Below are 15,641 nucleotides of genomic sequence, written 5' to 3' on the forward strand. Positions count from 1 at the left end.
AAAATGTTCTTGAGCAGATTTCCGGCTATGAAACTCTCAGTTCTTGATTATCTGAAAATGGGTTTATCCCACCCTCATTCTTGAAAGAGAATTTTGGTAACTACACAATTCTAACTTGGTTATTTTCTCTCCACACTTTACAGATCTCACTCCTTTATCTTGTGGCTTCTTTTGTTGTGCCAAGAAGCTTGCTGCTACTCCTTTGCTAGAAACCTGTCCTTTCTTTCTGGCTGATTCTAAGATCTCCTCTTTGTCTTTGATATTCTTCCGTTCCACTAGAATCTGTCTAGGCATAGATTTCTTTCTACTTAACTTCTTTGGGATAAATTCTGTTTCCTGGATCTGTGGATTAATGTTTTTCATCAGTTGTGAAAAATTCATATCCGGTATCTCTTAATATATTACCTCTCCTCCATGCTTTCCATATTTTCTCTCTGGGACTGACTAATAAAATTACTAGATATGCCACAGGAAAAAAAAATATTTTCAACACATATACAAATATATCTCATTTTATCACACTTTGCTTTATTGTGCTTTGCAGATATTGTATTTTTTACAAGACCCTCCACCAGCAAAAAGATCATGACTTGTGGAAGGCTCAGATGATGGTTAGGATTTTTTAGCAATAAAGTATTTTTTGAATAAGGTATGTACCTTGTTTTTTTTAGACATAATGTTATTGCACACTTAACTGACTACAGTATATCATAAACATAACTTTTGTATGCACTGGGAAACCAAAAATCCATTGACTTGCTTTAGTGTGATATTCGCTTTACTGCAGTGGCCTGGAACTGAGTCCATGATATCTCTGACGTATGCCTGTATCTGAGAAAGTACTTGTATCCAGGGTATATAAAGAACTCCTACAAATCAACGATAAAAATACAAGCAGTAAAAATTGGCAAAAGAATTGAACAGAAACTTCACAAAAGAAGATACACAAATCGGGGCTGGCCCCGTGGCCGAGTGGTTAAGTTCGCGTGCTCCACTGCAGGCGGCCCAGTGTTTCATTGGTTCGAGTCCCGGGCGCAGACATGGCACTGCTCATCAAACCATGCTGAGGCAGCGTCCCACATGCCACAACTAGAAGGACCCACAACGAAGAATATACAACTATGTACTAGGGGGCTTTGGGGAGAAAAAGGAAAAAAAAAATCTTAAAAAAAAGAAAAAGAAGATACACAAATAAACGATCAATAAACACATGAAAAGGTAGTCATCAAAGAAATGCAAATTAAAACTACCATAAGGGGCCGGCCGGTGGCACCCCAGTTAAGTTCACCCTTTCTGCTTCTGCAGCCAGGTGTTCGCAGGTTCAGATCCCAGGTGCGGACATGGCACTGCTTGTCAAGCCATGCTGTGGCAGGCGTCCCACATATGAAAAATAGAGGAAGATGGGCATGGATGTTAGCTCAGGGCCAATCTTCCTTGAGAAAAAAAAAACAAAAAACTATGGTAAGATACCACCTCACATATACTAGAAGAAAAAAGACGAAAACATCAAATGATGGAGAAGTTGTGGAGCAGCTGGAACTCTTGCTGGTGAGAATGTAAAATGGTCCAACCACCTTGGGGGACTGTTTAGCGCTTATAAAGTTGAGTCTGTGTTTGCCCTGTGACCAGCAATTTTACTCTTACGCATTTTCCCAATATAAATTTTTAAAAATACATTTACAAAAAGTACAAGGATGTTTATAGCTTTTTCATAATAGTGTCATAAGTGGCTTCTTGTTTCTGCTGATATTTACCCGTGGCAGTTTACTTTCCTGTGTTTGGCGGTGGTTTGTGAGAGCAGGCCACAGTCACAGGCTTAACTCGGGCAAGCTTTGTTTCGTGGACCATCTGCTTCTGCTGGTCGCTCCGGTGGGCGTGGGAGCCCTGGGAACGCTGAATCCATTTTAGGACTAATTCAGCCTCTCTTGTGGGTTTAGCTCCAAGTGGGAGTCTCAAAGTCAGCGCTTTATCCTTGATCTTGTTCTGAGAATTTGAAAATGTCGGCCTAATGTTAATTATGTTTGCTAAACACTCAAAATATTACAAACTTGCAATTTTATTGTCATTATTGATAAAATGGCCGTTTCTATAAATGATTCACTTTATATTAACACCGAGTTGAATGAAACAGTGTAAATATTGTCCATAAAACCATCAAAATAGTTTTGTTGTTGGAGCTGGTTGTTCTAATAGAGAAGAGAAATCCAGTCCCCAACCTCCCTGTTTAGGTGAGAAACTTGGAACCAAGTTATCCGTCTTTTTCCCGACACACGTGAGGAATAGCTGCGCCAGTTATGGATTTAATATCTGTTTCTGTGACTCTCCTGGAAATGGCGCCTTTCCCATCTCTGGGTCTCGTCCTCCCAGTGGTCATCTGGGAGCACATGAATCAAAATTGTATCAAACTAATGTCCAAGACTTGGATATTTAAAGAGAGCACTGCCATGCCCCTTCCTGGCTGTCATCCAGTTGGCTTACACGACATGTGATTTGTCCTAGTTCACTGAACCCTGGGACCCAGCCCCTTTGGCCCGTCTCCAGCGCTGTAACAATAGCTAATGTCGGCTGAGTGCTGGCTGCGAGCCGGACGTGGAGCTAAGTGCTGTTCAGGGGTGAGCATTTGAATCCAATGCGTGCAGCCAGCCTCTGAGGTAGGTGTTGGACCAATAGTCTCTCCACATTACAGACAAGGTAACAAGTTCAGAGACATTGGGTAACATGCCTAAGGTCACACAGCTTAACGGAGGAGCCAGGATTTAAAACCAGTTCTGTCTCACTCAAGAACTGACATGTCATTGTAGTTACCTACCACAATGTGACCCCGGAGCCAAGTCCCACATGTAGTGGCTGGAAGGACCTTCAGGGGCCCTTCAGGTCTGCCTCTGGCTCCCACATGGTCAGCCCAGGCGACAGGATGCGCACAGCGGCTCTGGCTTTTCAAGGTCCTTTCTGATGTAGGGTCAAAATCTGTCTCCCTTTGGCTTCCTATGGGGCCTTCTAGAAGACAGAAGGCTGCTCCGCACCCTAGGGAACGCCCTCGGACCCTGACTCACTCATTCAACAGCTGTTTACCGGGGGCCCACAATGTGCCTGGGGCAGGGCAGTGAGAGGACAAAGTTGAAGCCCTGGGGGAGTTGACACTTCAAAGGGGGAGACAGACCATAAGTTCCATGTTGACAGTGACACACACCCTCCCCACCCCCTTCTACCTTTCTGGATCATTCCAGATTTAAGACCCCTTGGAAATGTGGTCCCAGATGAGGTAACCGCACAAAGAACAGGGCCACAGGGCTGGTTGGGATGACTCCCTGCACGACGCCCTGGTTTGTTCCTGGAGCTTGGAGTGGCCACAAGTCCAGGGCAATCCCGGAGCTTCAGTCTGGCCAAATCCTGGCAAAGAAGGAAAGAAAATCCAGCCTCTCCATTGCCATACACCAAAGGAGCAAATAGCCAGACAGGCCCAATTCACTAGCCCCCCTACCCTCTCCCAAACTCTGGAGCCCTCCCACACCGCAACCACCGCCTGCCACCCCACCCCACACACAGCCGGATCCCCAGGGCACTTCTGACTAAATCCACATTCTGCCCGTCTCCAGCCCAAAGCTTGCTTGCCTATTCTCACTGCACCATGTTGTCCCTATGCCGCCCCTGTCTCAGGCCCTCCCCCGTCTTCTGGCCTCTTCTGCCTCTAAAATCTCTCTCCAGTCCAGCCATAGGCCAAGATCAAATGTCAGTGCTGTTCCCTCAGACTTACACGCTTCCTCCCCAGCTCCCAACGCTGCCGTCACAGAGATTTGGAACAGGAGAACATTTTGAGATAGTATCACAAGTCAAACACACACACACTTCCTTTTATCCTGTGACCCTCTGTCTCTAGTCACTGACTCAGGACACAGTGGAACAAAGAAGTCACGGTGCTGGTTTCAGCATCATAAACAACAGATTCAGAAAAATGAATGCTCAGATATTGAGTGGATCAACTTACCACCCCCCACCGAGGGAGCTAATAAAAGGACAAAGAGGGGAGAACAGAGGAACAGCAGAGGTTTTAGAAAGGAGTGGAGAAGTTGGGGTGTCCCCAGGAAGAGCTTATGTCCCCGTCTCCATGGGCCCCCATCCTGGCTGAGGTGTAGAAATGAAAAGAGAACTCAGAGAGATGGGTTGCTGACAACCCTGATGTCTGCGCTGTGTTTCTGGGCGGGAGCCAAGGTCAAGGGCATCCACAAGGATGATGGCCAATGGGAGCCTGGGAGTCAATCTGAGGGGCTTCACAGAGCCCCTGGGCATCGGGAGGGATCGGGGCCCAGGAAAAGGGTTCTCTCGGCCACCAAGAGTTGTGTGATCTTGGCATCAGGTGCTGGCAGACCTGGACTGGCCCTGCCCTCAGGGTGGGGAGGGCCAAGATGCCATAGAAGGGACCAAGTAACTTTCCATGGGCGCCAGCAGGGGCTGGATGCCCCTCCCCCAATGATGATGTTATCTCCCCTTTATGGAGTGCTCACAACACAACTTTTCACATGAATGAAGCTCATCTACCTCTCAAAACAACCTAGTCAGGTACTATCATTCCCATTTTACAGATGCATGAAGTGAAGACACCCAGTCAAGGAGACAGTACAGAAGTGGCAAGGCAGATATTTTCACTTGTTTCTTTAAATCAATTTTATTAAGATATATTTGCATACAATAATTCATATGATTTGTGTATACAGTCCAATGAGGTTTTTTTCTTTTTTTTGTTAAAGATTTTTTTTTCCCTTTTTCTCCCCAAAGTCCCCTGGTACATAGTTGTATATATATTTTTAGTTGTGGGTCCTTCTAGTTATGGCATGTGGGACGCCACCTCAGCATGGCCTGATGAGCGGTGCCATGTCCGCACTCAGGATCCGAACCAGTGAAACCCCGGGCTGCCGAAGCGGAGAGCATGAACTTAACCACTCGGCCACGGGGCCGGCCCCAGTCCACTGAGTTTTGACAGACATATACATCCATACATCCATCACCACATTCAATATAAAGAACATTTCCGTTGCCCCAAATGCTCCCTGTGCCTCTTCCCAGTCAATCCCCACACCCACCCCGTTTCCCAAGCAATAATCAGTGACCTGCTTTCTGCCGCTATTAATTTTATTAGTCTTTCCTAGGATTTCATAAAAATGGAATCATACAATATGTACTCTTTTGTGTCTAGCTTTATATGTCATCTATTGTGAAGTCTCTATTCAAATTACTGGCTCTTGCGTTTTGTTTTTTGTTTTGTTATTGAGTTTTTAGAGTTCTTTATACATCTGGATACGAGTCTTTTGAATTTGCAATGTGTGTATTGCAAATAGGTTCTCCCAGTCTGTGGCTTGCCTTTTCATTTAGCAAACAATGTCTTTTAAGAGTAGATTTGTATTTATTTCATGGATTTTTTTCTTTTATGGTCCATGCTTGTTATGTCCTACTAAAGAAATCTTTGCTCACCCTAAAGTCACAAAAACTTTCTCCAGTGTTTTCTTCTAGAAGCATACTTTTAGCTTTGTAGCTATAGTTTAATAGCTTTAGTTTCACATCTAGGTCTGCAACCCATTTGAATTAGTTTTTGTATAGGGTGTGAGGTAAGGATCAAAAGCTCATTTTTTTGTTCCAATCGATATCCAGCTGCTGCAGCTTCATTAGTTAAAAAGCCTATTGTTTCTATAGGCAGGACACTCTTTGACATCAATATCAAAAGGATCTTTTCAGACACATGTCTTCTCAGACAAGGGAAACAAGAGAAAGAACAAACAAATGGACTTCATCAGACTAAAGAGCTTCTTGAAGCCAAGGGAAAACAGGATTGAAACAAAAAAACAACCCATCCATTGGGAAAAAATATTTGCAAGTGATATATCCAACAAAGGGTTAATCGCCATACTATATAAAGAACTCACACAACTCAACAACAAAAAAATCAAACAACGTGATCAAAAAAATGGGCAGGGGACACAAACAGACATTTCTCCAAAGAAGATAAACGGATGGCCAATAGGCACATGAAAAGATGCTCATCATCACTGATGATCAGGGAAATGCAAATCAAAACTACACTAAGATAGCATCTTACACCCGTTAGAATGGCAAAAATAACCAAAACAAAAAGTGACAAATGTTGGAGAGGTTGTGGAAACAAAGGAATCTCACACACTGCTGGTGGGAACGCAAACTGGTGCAGCCACTATGGCAAACAGTATGGAGATTCCTCAAAAAATTAAAAATAGAAATACCATATGACCCAGCCATCTCGCTACTGGGTATCCATCCAAAGAACGTGAAATCAGCAATTGCAAAAGTCTCATGCACCCCTATGTTCATCGCAGCATTATTTACAATAGCCAAGATGTGGAAACCACTTAAGTGCCCAGTGAATGATAATTGGATAAAGAAGATATGGTGTATACACACACACACACACACACACACACACACACACACACACACACACAATGGAATACTACTCAGCCATAAAAAAGGATACAATCGTCCCATTCACAACAACATGAATGGACCTTGAGGGAATTATGTTAAGTGAAATAAGCCAGATAGAGAAAGACAATCTCTGTATGACTCCACTCATAGGAGGAAGTTAAACATAGAGACAAAGAGAACACATCAGTGGCTGCCAGGGGAAAGGGGGGGTAGGGGGTGGGCACAAAGGGTGAAGTGGTGCACCTACAACACGACTGACAGACAATAATTACAACTGAAATTTCACAAGGTTCTAAACTATCATAATGGCAATACAAAGTTTTTTAAAGAAGACTATTTTTTCCTCATTGAATTCTCCTGACTCTTTTGTTGCAAATCAATCGACTATACACGTCCAGATCTATTTCTGGGCTCTATTCTGTTCCACAGTTCTGCATTTTGACATATGTTTCTGTTCTTACGCTAATATTACACTGTCTCGAAAGTCCTCCAATCACATCCTTCTTTTTCAAAATTGCCTTGGCTATTCTCTGTCCTTTGAATTTCTGTACACATTCTAGAATCAGCTTGTCAATTTCTACCAGCAAAGCCTGCTGAGATTTTGGTTGGTACTCTTTTTGGAATCTATAAAATTGAATCTCATTCTCAAAAGGAGAAAAGCTGCTTAGAAACAGTGTCCATTTCAATCAAATTTCTAAAATATATCATTATTCACTGTAGCCATGGGGCAACCAAACTTGATGCAATCTGAATAATTATTACAGTTAAATCTTTAATTAAAAAATATAAGTACTGGCAAGGATGTGGAGAAATTGCATTGCCGGTGGAATGTAGAATGGTGCATGCACTGTGGAAAACGGTTTGGTGATTCCTCAAAAAGTTAAATATAGAACAAAATATGACCAAGCAATTCCACTTCTAGGTAGATATCCAAAAACATTGAAAGCAGAGACTCAAACAGATATGTGTACCCCAATGTTCATAGCAGCATTATTCACAACAGCCAAAAGGTGGAAACAACCCAAATGTCCATCAACAGATGAATGGGTACACAAAATGTGGTATATACATACAATGGAATTTTATTCAACCGTAAAACAGAATGAAATTTTGACACATGCTTTACACGGATGAACCTTGAAGACATTACGCTAAGTGACATAAGCCAGACACAAAAGGACAAACATTGTATGATTCCACTCGTATGAGGGACCTAGAAAAGCAAATTCATGGAAACTGAAAGCAGAATAGAGGTCGCCAGGGGTTGGGGAGGCACAAATAGGGAATTATTGTTCACAGTACAGAGTGTATGTTGAAATGCGTCTCACATATCAAGTAGAGGAAGATGGGCACAGATGTTAGCTCAGGGCCAGTCTGCCTCAGCAAAAAGAGGAGGATTGGCAGCAGATGTTAGCTCAGGGCTAATCTTCCCCCAAAAAAACAAAAGAATCAAAACTTTATTAATAAACTCATGGCATATATCTAGCTGCATTTTAAAATAGAATAGTAGGAGGGTAGCCAAGACTGGGATCTTCATTTTAATCTGTTTTTAAAATGTGCCCCGTTATCTTTGACTATACGTGGACTTACTGAGCAACAATGTGTCTCCTGAAACCAACTGGGGGTCCATCTCTCACTCAAGCACTCAACAAATATTTATTGAGCATGTAGTGTTGGTCAAGCACTGGTCCAGACCCTGGGATGGTGATGTGGAGAGGACAGCCATGAACAAAACAAATAAAGTCCTTGCACTCAGGGAACTTATACTCGGAAGCTACAGGTAATAAACACAAGCATAGGCAACATATCAAGTAGAGTTAAATTTGATGAAGAAAAGGAATTATTTGATAATATTTTGTTAAAGAATATTTATCTATGTTCACATGAGATGTTGGTCCCTGAATTCTTTCCCTGTGGTAGCTATAGTTTCGGTTTCAGAGTAATGCTGGCCTTATAAAATGAGGTGGGAAGTGTACCCTTTTCTGTTTTCTGAAAGAATTTGTGTAGGATTTGTATTGTTTCTTCCTTAACTGTGATAGAATTCATCATTCAACCATCTCAACCTGGCATTTCCTTTGTAGGAAGGTTTTAATTTATGAACTCAATTTCTTCAATAGACATAGGACTATTCTGTTTCTATTTTCTATTTCTTCTTGAGTCAATTCTGGTAATTTGTATTTTTTAAAGAATTTGTCCATTTCACATAGATCATTGAATATATTGGCATAAAGTGTTCATAATATTTTCTTATTATCGTTTTTTATCTTTTAAAAAGATTTAGGGGCTGGCCTGCCCCGTCTGGCTTCTCCAAATCTCAAAACAGAGGATGTGCATGGAAAAAGAACACAGAAGAAAAAAAAAATCACCTGGGGCTGGCCCCGTGGCTGAGTGGTTAAGTTCGCGCGCTCCGCTGCAGGTGGCCCAGTGTTTCGCTGGTTCGAATCCTGGGTGTGGACATGGCACTGCTCATCAAACCACGCTGAGGCAGCGTCCCACATGCCACAACTAGAAGGACCCACAATGAAGAATATACAACTATGTACCGGGGGCTTTGGGGAGAAAAAGGAAAAAAAATAAAATCTTTAAAAAGATTTAAATAAGAAAAAATCTTGGGGCCGTCCTGGTGGCGCAGCGGTTAAGTGCACACGTTCCACTTTGGCAGCCCGGGGTTCGCTGGTTCAGATCCCAGGTGCAGACATGGCACTACTTGGCAAGCCATGCTGTGGCAGGCGTCCCACATACAAAGTAGAGGAAGATGGGCAGGCATGTGAGCTCAGGGCCAGTCTTCCTCAGCAAAAAGAGGAGGATTGGCAGCAGATGTTAGCTCAGAGATAATCTTCCTAAAAAAAAAAAGAAAAAATCTTATATATTCACCAATGTCATTCTCATTTCTAGTGCACTTCATTGCTTTTTGTAGATCCATATTTCCACCTGATATCATTTTCCTTCTCCCTGAAGGACTTAACAAGTTTTTCATAATATTTCTTATAGTGTGGATTTTATATCTTAAAAAGTCTTTATTTTGTCAACATCTTTGAAAAATATTTTTGCTGGGTATAAGACTCTACTATGCTGACAGCTTTGTTCTTTCTTTTTTAAAGATGTTGCTTCACTTCTTGCTTACATTGTTACCAACAAGAAATCTGTTGTCGGGGGGCTGGCCCGGTGGTGCAGTGGTTAAGGGCGGATGTTCCGCTTTGGTGGCCTGGGGTTCGCTGGTTGGGATCCTGGGTGCGGACATGGCACCGCTTGGCAAGCCATGCTGTGGTAGGCGTCCTGTATATAAAGTACAGGAAGACAGGCACAGATGTTAGCTCAAGGTCAGCCCTCCTCAGCAAAAAGAGGAGGATTGGCAGCAGATGTTAGCGCAGGGTTAATCTTCCTCAAAAAAAGAAAAGAAAAGAAATCTAGTGTCATCCTTATCTTTATTTCTCTGTAAGTAACATGGTTATTTTTTTATCACTAGTTTTGAACACTTTGAGTATGATGTGCCTTGATTTTTTTTTCTTTTTTCATGTTTCTTGTGCTTGAAGTAAGTTGAACTTCTTGCATCTGTGGGTTTACAGTTTTCACCAAATTTAGAAAATCTTTGCTTAGTATTTCTACAAATATTTTTTTGTCCCACCCCCACTACACACATATTAGGCCACTTGAGGTTGTCCCATAGCTCACTCATGCACTTTTCAATTTCTGTATTCTTTTTTCCCATTATGTTTCATTTTAGATAGTTTCTCTGATATATCTTCAAATTCATTAATCTTTTCTTCTTTAATGTCTAATCTGCCATTAATTCCATTCAGTATATTTTTCATCTCAGACATTGTAGTTTTCATCCCAGGAAGTTTGATTTTGGGGGTTTTTATATCTTCTGTGTCTCTACTTAGCTTTTTGAACATATAGAATACAGTTATATTTATTATTTTATATATTTTTATATATTTTATTATTTTATATATTGTATATTATATATATATAATTTTTTTGCTGAGGAAGATTCGCCCTGAGTTAACATCCACTGCCAAATTCCTCTTTTTTGTATGTGAGCCACCACCACCACATGGCCACTGACAGATAAGTGATGTAGGTCCACGCCTGGGAGCCGAACCTGGGCCACCAAGGCTGAGTGTGCCAAACTTAACCACCAGGCCACCAAGGCTGAGTGTGCCAAACTTAACCACCAGGCCACCAAGGCTGAGTGTGCCAAACTTAACCACCAGGCCACCAAGGCTGAGTGTGCCAAACTTAACCACCAGGCCACCAAGGCTGAGTGTGCCAAACTTAACCACCAGGCCACCAAGGCTGAGTGTGCCAAACTTAACCACCAGGCCACCGGGGCTGAGTGTGCCAAACTTAACCACCAGGCCACCAAGGCTGAGTGTGCCAAACTTAACCACCAGGCCACCGGGGCTGAGTGTGCCAAACTTAACCACCAGGCCACCGGGGCTGAGTGTGCCAAACTTAACCACCAGGCCACCGGGGCTGAGTGTGCCAAACTTAACCACCAGGCCACCGGGGCTGAGTGTGCCAAACTTAACCACCAGGCCACCAAGGCTGAGTGTGCCAAACTTAACCACCAGGCCACCGGGGCTGAGTGTGCCAAACTTAACCACCAGGCCACCGGGGCTGAGTGTGCCAAACTTAACCACCAGGCCACCGGGGCTGAGTGTGCCAAACTTAACCACCAGGCCACCGGGGCTGAGTGTGCCAAACTTAACCACCAGGCCACCGGGGCTGAGTGTGCCAAACTTAACCACCAGGCCACCGGGGCTGAGTGTGCCAAACTTAACCACCAGGCCACCGGGGCTGAGTGTGCCAAACTTAACCACCAGGCCACCGGGGCTGGCCCTATAATATATATATATATTTTTTTAAATATTTTATTTGTTTTCCTTTTTCTCCCCAAAGCCCCCCGGTACATAGTTGTATATTCTTCGTTGTGGGTCCCTCTAGTTGTGGCATGTGGGATGCTGCCTCAGCGTGGTCTGATGAGCAGTGCCATGTCCGCGCCCAGGATTTGAACCAACAAAACACTGGGCCGCCTGCAGCGGAACGCGCGAACTTAACTACTTGGCCACGGGGCCAGCCTTTATAATATTTTTTTTAAGTGTCCTTATTTGCTAGTTCTAACATCATTAGCTCTGGATGAGTTTTAATTGATTGATTTTTCTTTTCCTTATGAGTCATATATACCTACATTTCTGCATGTTTGTAATCCTCTGTAGGATGCCAGGCATTACAAATTTTACTTTTTTGGGTGCTAAGATATTTTTGTATTCCTATAAATATTCTTGAGCTGTGTTCTGGGACACAGTTAAATTACTTGAAATAGTTTGATGCTTTGCGGTCATGTTTTTAAGATTTTGAGGATTTTTTTCCTACCTCCACCAATTCTCTGACACCAACTGGGTGTCCACTATTCATTTCAGTTCCGACACTATTTGTAGTTAGCACGAACGTCACAGGTTAAGGGCTTAGTCCCACAAGACTGCCCCCACTTCAGATGCCAGTTGCAAATGGGATGCCTAAGCTACCCAGATTTCTGCCTGACCTTCTACAAATTTCGCAGTTCCCATGAGCCCCTTCCCTCAGGTTCAATAATTCAGTAGAACTCACAGAGCTCAGGAAAGCGCTTTACTTACAGTTACTGGTTTATTGTAAAGGATATAACTTGGGAACAGCCAAATGGAAAAGATGCGTAGGGCAAGGTATGGTGGGTGCAGAGCTTCCATGCCCTTTCTGGGCACACCACACTGCCCGCACCGGGTGTTCATCACCTGGAAACACTCTGCACCCTGTTGTTTAAGAGTTTTCCTGGAGGTTTCATTATGTACACGTGATTGATCAAATCACTGGCAACTGGTAATCAAACTCAACATCTAGTTCCTATCCTCTCCTTCCAGGTTGAGGGTGGGGCTGAAAGCTCCAACCCTCTGTTCCCATGGTTGGCTCCTCTGGCTACAAGCTCCAGTCCTGAAGCCAGTCCAGAGCCCATCAATAGTGACCTCATTAGCACACATTTGTGTAGGGTCGAAAGGGCCTTATTATGAATAACAAAAGACATTCCCATCACTCAGAAAATTCCAAGGGCTTTAGGAGCTCTGTGCCAGGAACCAGGACAAAGACTGAATACATTTTTTTATTATAACAGAGATCTGACAGGTGGGGCCAGAGAAGCATTTAGTCTGGGCTAATTATTCCTCACTACCGAGGCAAGACCCTTCTAAGACCCACGCCTCAAAGGTTATGAAGTCTTCCATTCTGACCGGCGGGAACAGACACGATCTTTGGCCTGTAAATGTCAATTAGGTCAAGTTCGTCAACAGTCTTGTTCAGGACTTCTATATACTTCTGATATTCTCCGTACTTGCTCCATCATTACTGAGAGAGGAGTGTGGAAGTCTCCAACTATAACAGTGGATTTTTCTATTTCTCCTTTTAGTCTGGCGGTTTTTGCTTCATGCATTTAGAAACACTTAATTGAATGCATAGCTAGGACTTTTATGTTTTCTGGATGAAATAACCCCTTTATAATTACACAATGCCTCTCTTTATCCCTGGCAATATTTCTTGTTCCAAAGAGAGCTATGGCATGCAACCACCAGGTCAAATGACCAACACCACGGCCCCACCAAGCCCCTCCTTTTGCTCCATCTCTGCCTTAGATGTAGGTCTATATCTTAGAAACTACTGAGATTGAGTTCCCCACTCCCTAGGCATGACAGATCCCAAAGATGAGGTTAAGCTGAATTATGGAGAAAATAAAGGCTCTCTGCTCTCACAACATGTGACTGCTGCATGGCTGGCTGGCTGGCTGGCTGCTCTTTAATGTCACAGACAGACCCCACTCTATTCTTCCCGCGCTCCCTGTTTGTCAGCCTGCCCCACAGCAGCTCCTTCTTTCTTGACTTCTAAACCACTCTTATCAGCCACTCTCCCAGGCTCTCTTGCACGTCCTCTTCCAGCCGGGTCCTACATGCTCTGCCCAGCAAAGTCCCTACTCTCTCCTTGATCCTTCCATCTTCTGAGGCTACCAGAAGCCCCCTGACTGTCACAAAGAAGACACTTTGCATCCTGATCTCAGCCCATGCCTTGGCAGCTCTTTCTGCAATCCCCAGTCTCAACTATTCCACACCTGAACCTCTTTTTCGTTCTACACCCATGCGTGCTCTCAATAGACCACCTGGTCTCCTGCTCCTCGAAATCAGAGATGGAGGGAGAGGTTCTCAAACCTCGGGAGACTTCAGCAGCGCCAAACCCCATGACATCACAAGATAAACATGCAGTCTTTGTTCCATAAATTTTATTTTAGGGGCCGGCCCAGTGGCGCAGTGCTTAAGTGAGCACGTTCCGCTTCGGCGGCCCAGTGTTCACCGGTTCAGATCCAGGTGCGGACATGGCACCACTTGTCAAGCCATGCTGTGGTAGGCATCCCATGTATAAAGTAGAGGAAGATGGGCACGGATGTTAGCTCAGGGCCAGTCTTCCTCAGCAAAAAGAGGAGGATTGGCAGCAGATGTTAGCTCAGGGCTAATCTTCTTCTTCTTCAAAAAATTATTTTAGTTACTATTTATTGTGGACTTATTCTCTAGGCCTTTTAAAGATTTTATTTTTTTATTTTTCCTTTTTCCCCCAAAGCCCTCCAGTACATAGTCGTGTATTTTTAGTTGTGGGTCCTTCCAGTTGCGGCATGTGGGATGCTGCCTCAGCATGGCTTGATGAGTGGTGCCATGTCCACGCCCAGGATTCAAACGAGCAAAACCCTGGGCCACTGAAGTGGAGCGTGCGAATTTAACCACTCGGCACGGGGCCGGCCCCCATCTCTAGGCCTTTTATATTCAATAGTTATTTATTTCTCACAGCTACCAATTGAAAGAGGTGTTTTTATGCACATTTTATAGATTACGAAGTTGAGGCTCAGAGAAGTTGAATTACTTGTCTAACCATATAGCTAATAAGTGGCAGAGCAGGGATTCCTTCCAGAGCATCAGTTTTACTCAATAGTATGTTAAAACATTTTTAAGATAGACAAGATTTATTTTAAATTAAAAGAATAAAGAAAAGCAAAAGAAATAATAACGTAAATTCTAATCATAAAGTAATATTGAAAGAATATAATCATTACAAGTATATCATTCATTACATTAAATGTCAGGGACTGAATGCTTGCAATAAAACGTAAAGTGCCAGATAAGGTTAAAAAACCAAACCTGCCAAAAACAGTCTGATACTGGCATAAAAACAGACATATGGACTAGTGGAATAGAATCAAGACCCCAGAAATAAACCCTCATGTCTATGGTCCATGGATTTTTGACAAGAGTGCCAAGACCATTCAATAGGGAAAAGACAGTCTTTTCAACAAACAGTGTTGGGAAAAGTGGATATTCACCCGTAAAAGAATGAAGTTGGACCCTTACCTTACACTATATACAAAAATTAACTCAAAATGGGTCAAAGATAAATGTAAATTTCTCAAGAAAAGTGCAGACCCACCCATACGAACAAAACTATATCATATTGAAAGACACTTTAAAAAAGGGAAAAACAGAAAGATATCTCAGGTTTAGCGACGGTTGGATATAGCGGCGTAAAATTATCACTTGTCCCACAATTAATAGATACATTTAATGCAATTTAAATTCAAATTCTAACAAGTCTTCTCTTTTAATTGGTTTAAATGATCCTAATGCTTATCTTGAATACAAGCCTGGAAATAGTCAAAGATATGAAAAAGAACAGTGAAGGGGCCTTGCCTTACCAGAAAGTAACCACTATAAGGACATTATAATCAAATCAATATGATATTGGCAAAGAACTAGACAAAAAGATTCATGGAGCCAAATTAGGAATATAGAACTGAGTCCTAGTTCATTTTAGGATTTAATATATGACACATGTGACATTTTGATTCAACACAAAGGACTGAATTACGTACTGAGAGGTGCCGGCACGCAGCTCACTACTCATCTGGAAGAAAATACAATTGGGCTGAACTCTTACGCCAAAATAAATTCCAGAAGGATCAAACTCTTAAATGTTAAAAATAACATAATAAAAACCTTGCGAGAAAGTTGAAAAGATGAGAAGACCTTCCTAACCAAGACTGGAAACCCAGAAATTATGATGGGAAGGAGACGCGTATTTGACTAAACAAAAAATTTAAACGGGGGCTGGCCCAGTGGCGTAGCGGT

The 15,641-nt window shown here is 42.8% G+C and overlaps 1 long non-coding RNA gene across 1 annotated transcript; it reads right to left on the reverse strand.

Annotated features, from left to right (window-relative positions):
* LOC139040482 (uncharacterized) lies at positions 1-3,902 on the reverse strand. The gene is made up of 3 exons (XR_011494986.1): positions 3,755-3,902; positions 3,210-3,390; positions 1-1,983 (listed from the first exon to the last, which is right to left on the reverse strand). It is a non-coding gene; the product is annotated as an uncharacterized lncRNA (long non-coding RNA).
* Between the last annotated feature and the right edge of the window lie 11,739 nt (positions 3,903-15,641).

The sequence above is a fragment of the Equus asinus genome, chromosome 17 (assembly GCF_041296235.1).
Source record: "Equus asinus isolate D_3611 breed Donkey chromosome 17, EquAss-T2T_v2, whole genome shotgun sequence".
NCBI classification, from domain to species: Eukaryota; Metazoa; Chordata; class Mammalia; order Perissodactyla; family Equidae; genus Equus; species Equus asinus.